Source organism: Electrophorus electricus, chromosome 14 (assembly GCF_041902795.1).
Source record: "Electrophorus electricus isolate QZ-2024a chromosome 14, ASM4190279v1, whole genome shotgun sequence".
Lineage (NCBI taxonomy): Eukaryota > Metazoa > Chordata > Actinopteri > Gymnotiformes > Gymnotidae > Electrophorus > Electrophorus electricus.
The window spans coordinates 20,934-35,272 of NC_137510.1; positions in this window are offsets into that span (position 1 = coordinate 20,934).

Here is a 14,339-nt window from a genome sequence, read left to right on the forward strand (position 1 = left end):
ATGCAGGGCAAAGTGGCTTCGTCCCTGGGCACACTTTCTTGTGATTTGAGCCTTTAAATAATACAGGATCCAGACTTCCAACGCTCTCTAAATCACATGCCCAGCAAAGTAGCCTTAAACCTGGACACACAATGGAGACCATTTGACCCTTTGAATCATACTACAACCAGACTTCCAGGCACAAGAGGTCACACAGTCATGCCCAGCAAGGTTGCTTTAAACGTGGGCACACTTCAGACCGTTTCACTCTTTAAATCGTTCAAAGCACCACATTTCAAGGCCAAAGAGGTCACAGAATCATGCCCAGCAAAGTAGCTCTGGGCCTGGGCACACTTCATGCAGTTTGACCCTTTAAATTATACTACAACCAGACTTCCAGGCACAAGAGGTCACACAGTCATGCCCAGCAAAGTAGCTCTGGGCCTGGGCACACTTCATGCAGTTTGACGCTTTAAATAATACTACAACCAGACTTCCAGGCACAAGAGGTCACACAGTCATGCCCAGCAAAGTAGCTTTGGGCCTGGGCACACTTCACGCAGTTTGACCCTTTAAATAATACTACAACCAGACTTCCAGGCACAAGAGGTCACACAGTCATGCCCAGCAAAGTAGCTTTAAACGTGGGCACACTTCAGACCGTTTCACTCTTTAAATCATTCAAAGCACCACATTTCAAGGCCCAAGAGGTCACAGAATCATGCCCATCAAAGTAGCTGTGGGCCTGGGCAGACCATGCAGTTTGACCCTTTAGATAATACTACAACCAGACTTCCAGGCCCAAGAGGTCACACAGTCATGCCCAGCAAAGTAGCTCTGGGCCTGGGCACACTTCACGCAGTTTGACCCTTTAAGAAAATACTACAACCAGACTTCCAGGCACAAGACGTCACACAGTCATGCCCAGCAAGGTTGCTTTAAACATGGGCATACTTCAGACCGTTTCACTCTTTAAATCATTCAAAGCACCACATTTCAAGGCCCAAGAGGTCACACAGTCGGGCCTGGGCACGTTTCACCCTTTAAATAATACTACAACCAGACACATACAGGTGCGCACATATACATAGATACACATTCTGTTTAAATTCTTTACATCTGCAGACTAGAGTAAGCTGAGGGTATAGTGTTAAACCAGGTACTACATAAACAGTATATAGTTTGACCAAAAGATTGTGCTGATCTTTGATCTCCTGGTTCTTCATCTCCAGCGCCACTTTCAGACTCAATGTCCTCCTCTATGGGCTGGTATAAAACACACACAAACACACACACACACACACACACACACACACACACACAGAGACAAACAGAAAGACCCACAGACATATGAAATTAGCAAGCCATATAGTGTAGAAATAGATTGATGTTATTCAGGGACCTCATTTATAAAACTTTGTGGATTCCAAAGTGAAAGTGTGTGTATTCTGCACAAATAACAGGAAATGGCATATACCCCCCAAAAACTTAGATTTCTAAAGCCTCGAGTATGAATTATTGGGAGATAGAGGCGACAATGCAGCGCTAAAGACAAAAAAGGAATTTTAACCACAGGTATGAGTGGCAGCACCAGCAACCGCAGGTGTGAGTGGCATTATATTTACATTTACCCTCCACATCCTTTGTGTCTGTGTATTCGTCCTCGATGCGTCCAGCACACCATCTCCAGAAACGCCTCATTTTTCCTCTGTCCTCTTCAGTGTCTTTCCACAGACTGATCTGTAAAGGTGTTCATGGGATTCCCCTCACGTGTGACATCGGGCCACAGGACATATGGGGTTCTAAAGTTCCAAGAGCGTAGATGAGTTGTTTTTCTTTGAATTTCCTAATTTCATTGCTGCCATAGCAACAACTGGCAATGCAAACAGACGTGTCATTAATGCAGTGACTCTACCTCAACCTGGATTGATCAACCATGTACGGCTCACCGGAGACTGTGATACGTATAACATCCCAAAGTGTACTTAATTCTGAGCAAAATCTAACTAGCCTCATTACTGCTGAACTATGAGGGGCCATTTAGGGAGAAATCAGGGAAACACTACTTGTACATACATATGAAACATTTTCACATAAATAGCCTACTACTTACATTTGTGTATAATAATTTAAACTCGCATATACACGCACTTGCCCACTCAATCTCTGGTGCGTAAACAAAGAGTTGCACTATGCTTATGTTGGTATGGGGGTGTCTGTGTGTATATAACAATTTTCAGTGCGCCCGGAAGTCATTTCATTGTCATTTCAAGGCAGATATTTAACATGTGTACAGTGCGTATAATAGACAGAGGAAGACTGTTGAACTATTAATATTAGGACGGTTATTGACATCTGTGTAATGAGTAGTGCTTCTCTTAATGACAAATGTAACTGTTTTCCCATATAGAATTGTGTGCCTTATATTGTTTGGAGGAACTTTTTCTTCTCATTTAGAAATATGTGGACTAAGTGCTCAGATTGTCTTATTACGTATTATGCTCAGTCTCACCATTTTTGGCAGATTTCACCACGTTATTACGAACGTGGATACGTTATCTTATAATTATAAGCAGTGTGAGATGTGAAGCTAAGCGAAGCACATGTGCAGAATTTCTAACAATAGCCTGTTTTGTATAGCCTGGCTAACTGACCAATCAGTGAAATTAAATGTGGTTGCTGAGCCTGTTGCAGCTGGGTCAATTTAATTTGATTTCATTGTGTTTAATTTTAAACTCAGCTGCGTGCCATGAGACAAGTTAATCTGAGCATTTTTTGTTCTAACGCCGACTTAACCTAGCCATGTTTTACAGTTATCTTGAAATAATTGAGGTTCATCGCTAGAGGGTGCTGTTTATCTTTTTTTTCTTCTTTTTTTGTATTATTGATCAGGAAAAAACGATAAATAGAGAATTTGAGGATAAAATTATTATGAGATTAATTTCAGGCACATGAGTGGAGGAACTAGCAAATTCTAAATGATGAAATCGAAGCTGATAAAAATCCATGAAAATATAAACTGGTCATGAAAAAATGCTTGTGAATTGAAAATGTAAGTGATAGGATTAAAACAGTCTTGATTTGATATATTTTTAAAAATCAAATATCAAGTTTGATCATTCATGACCAAGGGAGTTTCTATGAGGGTGTAAACAACAAATGCATGTGAACTAAATACTACAGTGGTATATAACTAAATAATTGGAATAACTGTCACGTCATTTAACGTTTAACTCAAGCCGTTTGTGTTACCGGACTCTTCTATCACTTAACATTAGTAACTGTTTTAGTTGCCTTGTTTATCCAATAACATTCATTAATTAATCAATGGTTTAACCCAAGCAATTTTCGTTACTTCCGCCTCTCGAGGCAAAAATGTCAATCAGAACGTTGCGCCCGCAAACTTCAAATAAACGATAAATAAGGCAAGTAATAAAAATGGATAAAGTTGAAAGATAAGTTGATTAAACTTGAATCAAATAAAACTACTTATCAGTCAAAACGTCAATTCATATGCATTTTATTGACTCAATTTAATTTACGTGCATTTTAATCAGCCATATTTTTGGTGTATAGACCTGAGTTTTGTCGTTGAAGAGAATAAAAGAATCCGTCGTGTAAACTTACGCCATCTGCAGGCTGTAGATGGTGTTGCGGTGACCCGGATGTGACATTTGGCAAGCTGATGACATATCACGATATTGATTGTGAGATTTCCTTACCATCTTTGCTCTTCGCAAAAGGGCACAGTGCGGTTTACAGGGCACAGTTTGACCCTTTAAATAATACTACAACCAGACTTCCATGCACAAGAGTTCACACAGTCATGCCCAGCAAAGGAGCTCTGGGCCTGGGCACCCTTCATGCAGTCTGACCCTTTAAATAATACTACAACCAGACTTCCAGGCACAAGAGGTCACACAGTCATGCCCAGCAAGGTTGCTTTAAACGTGGGCACACTTCAGACCGTTTCACTCTTTAAATCGTTCAAAGCACCACATTTCAAGGCCCAAGAGGTCACAGAATCATGCCCAGCAAAGGAGCTGGGCCTGGGCACACTTCACGCAGTTTGACCGTTTAAATAAAACTAGAAACAGACTTCCTGGCCCAAGAGGTCACAGTCATACCCAGCAAAGTACGTTTAAACCTGGAAACAAATCAGATCCTTTCTGTCATTCAAAGGATTGGGCCTGCAACTCACAACCACATGCCCAGTGAAGCGCACCGTCACCCAGCCACACTACGCCACCTTGCCCCTCCTGGAACAACCACACCTCCAGGGCACCACATGCCAATCTCTCATGCACAGCAAACTGCAACCTCACCCAGCCAGGCCACACACCGTCTCCCCTTGTACCGTCCAGGGACGCACCCCTCCACAAACCTGGTGTTCACGCGCACACACGCAATTACAACGAATTGGAGGAGAAAGTTTAAACAAACGCGCTGACTTTGAACACTCACATCTAGGTCGGGCCAAGTCCAAATGGCCTGCAACTCGGTGCGCATCACCTCCATGACTGTCCCTAACGAACGCCACCTGCCACGCTTTCGGCCCGTCCCTGGCGGCTTTTAAAAAATCGTAGCGTGAGAATGGTGGGTCCGATCCGCGTGCCGCTCGAAGGCGATTAGAGGGGAGATGCAGCCCTTTCCAAAGAGCCATGAACAGACCTTCTACTCCCAAGGAGCCCAGAGATATTACGCCGCAAAGACGTCCGGCGTGCGACTTTTCTCCGCCGCCCGCCACGTTTAAAAAATCGTAGCGTGAGAATGGCGGGTCCGATCTGGATGGCGCTAGCACCGGCTGAATCCTGAGATCCAGAGCTTTCCAACGAGCCCGCGTGCGTCTCTCTTCTCCAAGGTAGCGGAGAGATATGAAAGGATAAAAGGGGAAAAGAATAAAATGCGCGTCGGTTTTAAATTCGCAGGCTACCTGCGCTGAAGGCGTGGAAAACGAGCACGTGACGGAAAGGCTTCCGTACCCGATTGGTCCAAATCACATGCGCAGCAAAGTAGCTTTAAACCTGGACACACAATGGAGACCATTTGACCCTTTAAAATCATACTACAACCAGACTTCCAGGTCACACAGTCATGCCCAGCAAAGGAGCTCTGCGCCTGGGCAGACCATGCAGTTTGACCCTTTAACCAAAACTAGAAACAGACCTCCAAGCTCAGGAGGTCACAGAATCATACCCAGTAAAGTAGCTAGCTAGCTTTCAGCTCAGTAAACCATACAATCAAATGTCCACCAAGCATTTAAACCGCAAGCATTTAAACCACTAGATACCGCTAGTTACCGGCTGCACGGTTAACAGTGCAAAGCCATTACCAAGCTACCTAGCTAGCTAGCTAGCTACCGGAAGCACTTTTAACAGTGCAAAGTCAGTAGCTAGCTAGCTACTGACTTTGCACTGTTAAAAGTGCTTCCGATAGCTAGCTAGATGGCAGCTCAGTAACCGTACAAATTCGCCTGCTGCTGAAAACTGTCAAGTTGTATTTATAGCTTTCGTTTTAGTTCTCTCAGCTTACTTATTTGTTTTTGTGTGTGTGTGGTTTTTTTTTAGGGAAGTTCAATAATTTCTTAGAACTCTTGGAACATTTTGTCAGTTGGCATCTAGGAAAGCCTTTCTGCCCACAGACAATAAACACAAGCCAGAATTCCTCAAACAGGAATGAATCTACTAATTTACAACACGGTTTAGTAACATTTCAGGCACATGAGTGGAGGAACTAGCAAATTCTAAATGATGAAATCGAAGCTGATAAAAATCCATGAAAATTTAAGCTGGTCATGAAAAAATGCTTGTGAATTGAAAATGTAAGTGATAGTTATCTGGAAAAGAAAGGATTAAAACAGTCTTGATTTGATATATTTTTAAAAATCAAATATCAAGTTTGATCATTCATGACCAGGGGAGTTTCTATGAGGGTGTAAACAACAAATGCATGTGAACTAAATACTACAGTGGTATATAATTAAATAATTCGAATAACTTTGTGTCACGTCATTTAACGCTTAACTCAAGCCGTTTGTGTTACCGGACTCTTTTATCACTTAACATTAGTAACTGTTTCAGTTGCCTTGTTTATCCAATAACATTCATTAATTAATCAATGGTTTAACCCAAGCAATTTTCGTTACTTCCGCCTCTCGAGGCAAAAATGTCAATCACAACGTTGCGCCCGCAAACTTCAAATAAACGATAAATAAGGCAAGTAATAAAAATGGATAAAGTTGAAAGATGTTGATTAAACTTGAGTCAAATAAAACTACTTATCAGTCAAAACGTCAATTCATATGCATTTTATTGACCCTAAATTTAATTTACGTGCATTTTAATCAGCCATATTTTTGGTGTATAGACCTGAGTTTTGTCGTTGAAGAGAATAAAAGAATCCGTCGTGTAAACTTACGCCATCTGCAGGCTGAGATGGTGTTGGGGTGACCCGGATGTGACGTTTGCCAAGCTGATGACATATCGCGATATTAATTGTGAGATTTCCTTACCATCTTTGCTCTTCGCAGAAGGGCGCAGTGCGGTTTACAGGGCACAGTTTGACCCTTTAAATAATACTACAACCAGACTTCCAGGCACAAGAGGTCACACAGTCATGCCCAGCAAGGTTGCTTTAAACATGGGCATACTTCAGACCGTTTCACTCTTTAAATCATTCAAAGCACCACATTTCAAGGCCCAAGAGGTCACAGAATCATGCCCATCAAAGCAGCTCTGGGCCTGGGCACACTTCACGCAGTTTGACCCTTTAAATAATACTACAACCAGACACATACAGGTGCGCACATATACACAGATACACATTCTGTTTAATTTCTTTACATCTGCAGACTAGAGTAAGCTGAGGGTATAGTGTTAAACCAGGTACTACATAAACAGTATATAGTATATATACAGAGGATATAGTGTTAAACCAGGTACTACATACAGAGTATATAGTTTTACCAAAAGATCGTGCTGATCTTTGATCTCCTGGTTCTTCATCTCCAGCGCCACTTTCAGACTCATGTCCTGCTCTATGGGCTGGTATAACACACACACACACACACACACACACACACACACACACACACACACACACACACTTGATTTCAACTTGACAGGTACAGAGTATATAGTATACATAGAGAGTGAATAGTTTTACCAGATTGAGTGCTACAGATTCTTGTGATGAAAGGTGACAAACCCAGCGATATGAAGAAAACAAGTACTGGGTTAGTCCCTTAAAGGTTTAAAGGAGTCTCCCTTAAAGGTCTTAGTCCTGCTCATACCACATGATGACGTGTGAGTGAAACAGTGCAGAGGTGTAGAGACCTGGACTTGGCGACATGCAGGTCTTTCCTGGCAATTCGTGCTGCATTCTGCTGCAGGAGAACCAGAACATGCTTCTCCACACACACACACACACACACACACACACACACACACACACACACACACACACACACACACACATACAGGTGCGCACATATACACAGATACACATTCTGTTTAATTTCTTCACATCAGCAGACTAGAGTAAGCTGAGGGTATAGTGTTAAACCAGGTACTACATAAACAGTATATAGTATATATACAGAGGTCTCTCTTCTCCAAAGTAGCGGAGAGATATGAAAGGATAAAAGGGGAAAAGAATAAAATGCGCGTCGGTTTTAAATTCGCAGGCTGGAGTGGAAAACGAGCACGTGACGGAAAGGCTTCCGTACCCGATGGGTCCAGCTCTCGTGGCCAGTCGGTAGCTCGAAGGCCGTGCACATTCGATGCCGCGCGGCCCCTGGGGCTCACGTTTTCAAGGGTCTAAGTGCGCACGTGCTGATGACCGGCGACCTAGCTCCGTGCCTGGGCACAATTCGGGCACTTTGACCCCCTTCAAGTGAATGGATAGATGGGGGGAATCCATACTTCCAGGCCCACCGTGTCACATCGACCATGCAGGGCAAAGTGGCTTCGTCCCTGGGCACACTTTCTTGTGATTTGAGCCTTTAAATAATACAGGATCCAGACTTCCAACGCTCTCTAAATCACATGCCCAGCAAAGTAGCCTTAAACCTGGACACACAATGGAGACCATTTGACCCTTTGAATCATACTACAACCAGACTTCCAGGCACAAGAGGTCACACAGTCATGCCCAGCAAGGTTGCTTTAAACGTGGGCACACTTCAGACCGTTTCACTCTTTAAATCGTTCAAAGCACCACATTTCAAGGCCAAAGAGGTCACAGAATCATGCCCAGCAAAGTAGCTCTGGGCCTGGGCACACTTCATGCAGTTTGACCCTTTAAATTATACTACAACCAGACTTCCAGGCACAAGAGGTCACACAGTCATGCCCAGCAAAGTAGCTCTGGGCCTGGGCACACTTCATGCAGTTTGACGCTTTAAATAATACTACAACCAGACTTCCAGGCACAAGAGGTCACACAGTCATGCCCAGCAAAGTAGCTTTGGGCCTGGGCACACTTCACGCAGTTTGACCCTTTAAATAATACTACAACCAGACTTCCAGGCACAAGAGGTCACACAGTCATGCCCAGCAAAGTAGCTTTAAACGTGGGCACACTTCAGACCGTTTCACTCTTTAAATCATTCAAAGCACCACATTTCAAGGCCCAAGAGGTCACAGAATCATGCCCATCAAAGTAGCTGTGGGCCTGGGCAGACCATGCAGTTTGACCCTTTAGATAATACTACAACCAGACTTCCAGGCCCAAGAGGTCACACAGTCATGCCCAGCAAAGTAGCTCTGGGCCTGGGCACACTTCACGCAGTTTGACCCTTTAAGAAAATACTACAACCAGACTTCCAGGCACAAGACGTCACACAGTCATGCCCAGCAAGGTTGCTTTAAACATGGGCATACTTCAGACCGTTTCACTCTTTAAATCATTCAAAGCACCACATTTCAAGGCCCAAGAGGTCACAGAATCATGCCCAGCAAAGTAGCTCTGGGCCTGGGCACACTTCACGCAGTTTGACCCTTTGACCATTTTTGGCAGATTTCACCACGCTATTACGAATGTGGCTACGTTATCTTATAATTATAAGCAGTGTGAGATGTGAAGCTAAGTGAAGCACATGTGCAGAATTTCTAACAATAGCCTGTTTTGTATAGCCTGGCTAACTGACCAATCAGTGAAATTAAATGTGGTTGCTGAGCCTGTCGCAGCTGGGTCAATTTCATTTGATTTCATTGTGTTTAGTTTTAAACTCAGTTGCGTGCCATGAGACACAAGTTAATCTGAGCATTTTTTGTTTTAATGCCGACTTAACTTAGCCATGTTTTACAGTTATCTTGAAATAATTGAGGTTCATCGCTAGAGGGTGCTGTTCATCTTTTTTTTTTTTCCTTTTTCTTTTTTGTATTATTGATCAGGAAAAAACTATAAAATAGATGAAGTGGACGTTTTCTATGTATCATATGGAATTTGAGTATATGAGTGAATTTTACCATATAAATGTATAAGAATTTGTGAATAAGATTATTATGAGATTATTTATAATCAAACGACTACACTATACAACCACATCTTTCTTTTATTTACATATTATATAGATATTTACAGATATTTATATTTTACTTACAGAGCAGCTCCTCATTGGTTTGGCTCAGAAGCTTCTTTTCCATGTCCTCTTTCTCCAGGTACTCCTGCAGGTTAGGCATTCTGCTGCAGGAGAACCAGAACATGCTTCCCCCCCCCCCCCCCCCCCACACACACACATAGGGGTACACATATACACAGAAACACATTCTGTTTAATTTCTTCACATCTGCAGACTAGAGTAAGCTGAGGGTATAGTGTTAAACCAGGTACTACATAAACAGTATATAGTATATATACAGAGGATATAGTGTTAAACCAGGTACTACATACAGAGTATATAGTATACATACAGAGTATATAGTTTTACCAAAAGATCGTGCTGATCTTTGATCTCCTGGTTCTTCATCTCCAGCGCCACTTTCAGACTCATAATGTCCTCCTCTATGGACTGGTATAACACACACACACACACACACGCACATGTGCACACACACGAATCATCACTATAGCCAGTACAATGGAAAGGTGGGAATGTGTACTGAATGTGTACTGACGTTATAAGTGAAAGGTGGAGGTACTGGTGGATGTGTACTGACACTATAAGGGATCTATACCTGCAGTGACAGTCTGAGCTTCTCAAGTTCTTCCTCCAGAGATTTCTTCTCCTGTTCACAGGCCATTTTCATATCTGCCAGAGCAAGTATCATTACTGCTGGATATATATATATATAGAACACAGATTGTATATACTACATAATTACTACTGGATATATAAAATATAATATATATAGTACTATACATATATTAGTATCACTTTTATTGGAGCCTAAAGGCTAACATTCATTATTAGTTATGTTAGTATTATTGCATTTCCATAGTACTTACTCTTGATGGACCTGTTATGCTCCTCCTCCTCCTGCTGTTTCTGTAGGAGCTCTGTCTCCTCCTGCTGCTTGTGTTTCAGCATCTCCTGAAGAACCTGCAGCTCCTTCTGCTTCTGCAACCTCAACTCCTTCAGCTGCTCCAACAAACTGTTCTCCAACTCCTCCTTCTCACACCGCAAACACTCCAATCGGGCCACAGGCCCCACTACTGACACAGAACCACACACACACAGAGAGAGAGAGACAAACAGAAAGACACACAGACATATGAAATTAAAAAGCTATATAGTGTAGAAATAGATTGATGTTATTCAGGGACCTCATTTATAAAACTTTGTGGATTCCAAAGTGAAAGTGTGTGTATTCTGGACAAATAACAGGAAATGGCATATACCCCCCAAAAAATTAGATTTCTAAAGCGTCGAGTATGAATTATTGGGAGATAGAGGCGACAATGCAGCGCTAAAGACAAAAAAAGGAATTTTAACCACAGGTATGAGTGGCAGCACCAGCAACCGCAGGTGTGAGTGGCATTATATTTACATTTACCCTCCACATCCTTTGTGTCTGTGTATTCGTCCTCGATGCGTCCAGCACACCATCTCCAGAAACGCCTAATTTTTCCTCTGTCCTCTTCAGTGTCTTTCCACAGACTGATCTGTAAAGGTGTTCATGGGATTCCCCTCACGTGTGACATTGGGCCACAGGACATATGGGGTTCTAAAGTTCCAAGAGTGTAGATGAGTTGTTTTTCTTTGAATTTCCTAATTTCATTGCTGCCATAGCAACAACTGGCAATGCAAACAGATGTGTCATGAAGTGATGCAACAAAAACTTACAGCATCTGCTATTCCCAGGTGCTAACAGATAGTTTTTTTTATTAATCACTGCACTTCACATCCTAGCATGTTATCTTGAAAGTAAATTAAAGTGATGCAAGAGAAGCTTACAGCAACTGGTAGTCCAAAGTGCTAACAGATAGTTTTTTGATTAATCACTGCACTTCACGTTCAAGCATGTCATGTAAAATTTTATCCATTAAGTCTGATATTATTAATACTTGTTAAAGCATACAATTAAACTGTATACAGTTCATAGTGTGTATTGTCTCACATATCACATAGCCAACAAAATTATATTAATATGGATACTGTAACAAAGTGAGAGGCATAGCAAAGGTCACATGATCTCTGTTTGATTTCTTGCAACAAATACCTCTATTATATCTGCGCAGGCTTTTCCTTGGCATCTACTGAATATAGAGAAAATGAAAACTAATAATATGGCTGTTATGCTGGTGCTGTACACACCACAAGGAAATACTCAGCTAAGCACAACAAAGTTGTACAAATTATACCTATACATCACACAATGTATGAACACAGATCTCAAAATGCACAAATACCTCTGAATGGAGAAATGGTTGTGGTAGATGAAATATCATTTAATATAATCATGGATGACTTTCTCGTTGTCCTGCAGTGTCTTCATGAAGTGGAAACAACATTCTGGAGCAGGCTTGAATATATCTGTGCACCTTTGTAGCTCACGGACAGATGTAGCTCATTGACACATGTAGCACTGGATATCTAATTCATGAAAATAATGTTCATACATTTTAATTGCTAAGAATTTTCAAAAATTCACCTTGAAAACAGAACTGATCTTAAGTTATATTTTTATTAATCATTTTACAATAAGCATTTAAATATCTTGGAGATTATTTAATCTGGGTACATATTCATAAAGCTTCTCAAGGCTGATCTAGGATTTGTTTATGTCATTGTTGTAAATAAGACAAAAATATGATCTTAGGTTAGCACTCATGCTTTGAGACGGTTTAATAATATGGGCCTAGATTTAGTAAAATTAAAATTAAAATTTAGTTAAGCCTCTTTTTCCTGTAAACACTCTTTTAGTTACCTTAACACCTCAATTTTTCACACTGTTAGCTTTAGTCTTTGAGGAAGTAGTATACAGATATTTTTTTGTTGAATTACATCAATGGTTTTATGCACAGAACATGACCTGTGAGAGGTTGGTTACTAGATCACTCAGTTATGTTGCACAAAACAGTACCTTTGACAATGGGACATGTATTAACTTAATAAACTTTCACCTGTGCTATGAGATGGTCCAGTCTTCATCTGTAGATATAGACAGTGCATTTCATTTCATTCTATTTCATGAATTCTAATGTTTTCTTTGAATACCTAAATTATGTAATTACTTTTTTTTTATTTTTTTATTTTTTTATTTTTTTTTTTGCACTGTTAGAATAGATCTGTATATATCTATGGTAAACTGTTGACCTTGGTAACAGGCATGCTACAGCCCTAGCTACAAAATCCAGATAATTTGCTGGTGTCAAATGATGTAATCTGGTCAAGATGGTTGAAAAGACGGACATCCAGGCAATAGATATACCTGTAGATATATTCGTTAAACCATCTGATTAAACTGGTAGACCAGCAAAGGCTACGTTTTGGTTCAAGTTTGATGGTTTAGCTACAATTTCCAACTGGACAGCGGGTCCAACAGCATAAACAACTTGATCAAGATTTTCAACCAGTATGATCAAGCAGCAGGGTCATATTGGTCAAATCTCAATCTGATTATACTGGGCGACCAGTTTGGTCATTTGTTATGCTGGACAACTATCTTGTTCTTATCTTCTCTTAAGTGTGATGCTTATAGATCCACGCATACAAAACACTAATTGTATGTATTCTGCCATAGACCCGAGTTTTATTATGCAGCTTCTCGTTAGATTGAATGGGATTGTAAACTAGTAGATAGATATTTAGACAGAACATGAACTGTGTTAAATTGGATTTTATCATCGTTTTTAAGGCGTTTTCTGTACAGCCTAGCATAAATAAATACGCACGAATAGGTCGGTCTTTCATTCGGTATCACTTATATCATGATAAAACCACGGTAGCCAAAGACTTCGCGCTGTTCTCAGAAGTCCACCTCCTCTCCGTGTCCTCTGCAAGCAGCAGTTCTGTTGTGTTGTGGCAAACGTCCATTGTGCTGTGACTGGATTTGCAGCGTTTCTGATGTTGCATGCTTTTTCTGAATTTGCACCGTGCTGTGTTGTTATTTTGATGAATATGCTTTGTGTAATTGTAACGCGATGGATCTTCCCGGCAACCGTAGTGTGTGTGGAGTGTGAATCACGCTCCAACTCTGCTAAAGTGAAAATATAAATAAAAGCTCTGTTGGGCTTTATGTATATTTCTTAGAAAGGTTCTTATTTCCACACGTTTTCGATTAAGCTCGCACTCTTAAGCACAAATGCATTTCTGTAGCGATGACTTCTTGGAAATGTAATTGAAGTCCAACGGAAACGCATTTTTTATCCTATTTTATATAAAGCAGAATTGATTTGCGCATCGACGCCTACTGTTTTCCAGTGTCAGCTCGCGGTCTCCATTGGTCAATGCAGGAACATGGTTGAATATTTTCATGAATGGTTTGTATATACGTGAATGCTTGATTTATGTCTGCCATAAGCTACATGACATAATTTTAAAGCTACGTTTGTCAAACTCTGTACTGTTTAGTGTACCTTATGGTACTGTTCAATTACATGTATCATACAGAGCATGGTAAACCTAGACTTCAGATGACACTGTTTGGATGTTGTGCTTACTAATCCTAGCTGCAGCAGTTATTTAGGTCATTATATATGGTTTATTGGATGGTTGTTTTTGTTGTGCCTCACACTGTCTTAAAAATTCCACACTGTCCAGCAGGATGGATGTCATGTTACCAAGCCAGTATGCTGCAAATATGTTTTCATTAAATCAGCACTCATTATGTCACACAGCAAGCAGAAAATGGAGCGGGATGTTCAGGCACTGCATGCTGCAGTCATTTGTCATAGAGATAAATGTGAACTAAGGC